The sequence below is a fragment of the Solanum tuberosum genome, unplaced genomic scaffold (genome assembly GCF_000226075.1).
Source record: "Solanum tuberosum cultivar DM 1-3 516 R44 unplaced genomic scaffold, SolTub_3.0 scf00929, whole genome shotgun sequence".
Classification (NCBI taxonomy): Eukaryota; Viridiplantae; Streptophyta; class Magnoliopsida; order Solanales; family Solanaceae; genus Solanum; species Solanum tuberosum.
The window spans coordinates 15,449-18,862 of record NW_006239907.1 but is presented as its reverse complement, the minus strand read 5'-3'; positions in this window follow the sequence as shown (position 1 = coordinate 18,862).

The following is a 3,414-nucleotide window of genomic DNA, read 5'->3' as shown; positions in this document are numbered from 1 at the left end:
CTTCTAACTCTTTATTTATTGGGAGAAAACATCCAAGACATTTGACACAAATTTTAGAGAAATCTTTAAAAAGGAACTTACGATAACTTTTGCCAACTTTTATTTTGCCACTTACTTAACTTTAAAACTTGAGATACAGCCCTTGAACACTTAAAATATGACATACCACATCATTTTTAATTTATTACTCACCCTCCTTGTCTTTCCACGAAGATACGAGTTAATTTAGACGTTTTGAAAAGTCGGGGTGTTACAGATTCTTCATTCCTCCTTTTATTTTCTACTAGTTAACCAAATTGTTGATATAAAAGAAATTAAGAAATTTCAATATAAAAAAAACACACACACACTCTCTCTCTCTTAATATTAAGTTTGTATAAAAGTGTGCATTTTAGCTTGTAAGGGTCAGTCGGGGTTCCCGAAAGGGAAACCTCTCTCCGTCCAAATCATGTAAGTCTCCTATGTTTTCCTGTATTTTTCCCAAAAAATAATCTTCTATGTAAATTATGTTTGTATTATAAAAATGTTATTATGTCTTGAACTACCCTTAGTATATGGTTAAGCTCTTAATTTCCTGATAACAACGATGGATTAACCTGTAAATTCCTAGGATGTTTTACAGGCATTAAGAAGTCCGCCATGATTAGTAGGACATTGTGTGCCATTTCCGGGATGGGGTTAAAGAAGAAGTTATCAGGAACACAGGTTAAGAGAAAGATATGAACGGGGTAGTATTAAAAAAAAAAAAGGGAAAAATATAGCCAAAAACCCAAGACAAACATGATAGGACACAACGAGAGAGGGAGTATTGAGTAGGATTTAAATCAATCTGCATATTTATTATCAATCATTCTGCATATTTATTATCATTCCAAAACTCGTTATTTTTAGTTATTTTCAAATTTTTAGTTATTTTTAGTCATTCTACATATTTATTAGCATATTATCATTCTGCATATTTATTATCATTCCAAAACTTGTTATTTTTAGTAAATAGGGAATAACAATAAAAGAAAAATGAAAAATAAAAATAAAATAAAATAAGTATAAAAAAAAGAGAATTATAATTTTTTCTTGGAGCAATAGAAAGACATATTTTTATGTGCCAATTTTATATACATTGCTATCTCATTCTTGAGTGTTTTAAATTATTTATGCTATTTCACTAATTACTTTCTTTATATAATACTATTTATGTTTATAAATTTATTTAACTATTTAAATTTAGAGTTCATGTAATTTCTCTTACTTATAATTAAATTTTTCATAATTATTACTTCAAAATATGTGCATATCAATTTGTGCAATTAATAAAAATAACAGCCTAAACTTTTTATATATCCATACAAAATTTTCATATGAGAAACTTAGAAAGTCTAATTCTAAATTCAAGAAACAAAGTAGAAGTTATATTCAATTCACACATCTACTAACTAATTAATATTTTGTAAAAAAAAATACGTTAAAACAATAAATACACAAGAGAACTCAAATATCAATTTTATATAGATACTAAATATAAATTTTGTAATCCAGATCTGTAGAAATATGAAGAAGTTAAAAGTCGATACCAATGATCTCATAAATCAATATGTGGTTTTGATTTTCAATAAAGAATATGAAAAGTTAGGACAATAAATGATATAATTGTGACTTTTATTCTTATAAACCAATAAATAAATGGAAAAATAGGGAAACAATATTTTTTTTAAAATTATATTTTTTGGCTAGTGCAATATTTGTTTATTTCTAATTTTAATCGTGGGTTCATCATGAAATGTAATAAATATAAATGAATGTTGGGAATTTTTTGGAGAGTTACAACTTCTTATTTTTAAATTTATTTAGTGAGTAATTATCTTATTCTTTAATGGACTAATCATGTAAATATTTTTTTTAAAAAAAAATTTGAAAATTAAGATAAAAAGAGAAATCTCATAATTAAGAAAGTTAAAATGGATGATTTTTTTTGTCATTTCATTAGACTACCCTATTTTAATAATTTTTATTCTTTTGGGAGAAAATGAAATATTTGAGTGATAAATATTTGTGCCTTTAAATTTACAATAAAGAATAAGAATAAGTGGAGTAATAAAGTTTGAGATATTTAAATTTTAACAATAAATAATATAAATTAATGAAGGGAGTAGTAATTGACACATTGTTTTTAATAGTAAATAGAAATATAGTGAAAATTACAACAACAAAAAAAAGAGAAAAAAGATAAATAGGATCTTTGGCCAAAGAGAGGTGTCAAATCACTTTTTTAATATCTAATTTTATATATATATAAAATTCATACTTTATGGAGAAATGAAAGGTTGGAGTGATAAATATTTAGACCTTTAAATTTAAATAAAGAATAGGAGTAAGTGGAATAATAAATTTTGAGACAACTATTCCTATTATGTCAATGCCAATTGAATTAATGCTATTAGCTTTTATAATAAATAATATAAATGGAGAGAGTAGTAATTGACAACTTTTCTTTACTAATAATAACAAATTAAAATATAGTGAAATTTATCAAAAAATGAGAAAATAAATAAATAAGATCTTTGATAAAGAGAAGTGTCACATCACCTTTTATATATATATATATGGAGAGAGAGAATGTGTTTGTGTGTGTGAGTGAAATAGGGATTGTTATGGTGAGGAAATAGGAAAAATGATACTTGTAACTTGTAAGTTATTAATAAGGATAATTGAGGAATTAATTCTTTATATTTTATTATTTTTTCTTAATTAATTCCTACATTAGTTACATAAAAATGGGGAGAAGCCTAAAAAGGAGGAAACAAAAAAGATAAGTTAACTTCTTCTTTTTTAAAGAAAGTACTGCATATAATATTTTTAATTTCTCTTAGAATCATAATATGTCTCAATCCCAACTAAGTTGTATTGGAATTGGTTAATAACTAACCTGATTAGATTGATTAATTAGATTGTAATAGCTGATTAGTTAGTTAACTAATTATTCTGTTAGAATGCGTCAGAGTTAGTTATGCAGTCACGTCATAGAGGTTAGTTAGTTAGCTCATAGAAATGTGTATATAAATACATCATTGTAATAGCAGTAGCTTAGTTTTTCCAGTTCGATAATGAAGCTTCAATTCTTCTTCTCTCTAAAGTTGAACTTCTAAATTGAGTTTTCCAATATGGTATCAGAGCAGTGAATCGGGATTCGATTCAACTGGTTTTCTTTCTTCTTCCGCCATTGAAGCTCCTTTGTGGAAGCAAAGGACATGATGAACACAGGAGAAGTTGATGCAACTGCAAATACTGGAGTAACAATGTAAGTTGATACACCCAAAACTGTTGAAAAAGAGAGGAATCATCTGTTATATCTTCATCCTTCTGATACTCCTGGATGTGTACTGACCACAGTACAACTTACTGGTACAGAGAATTATT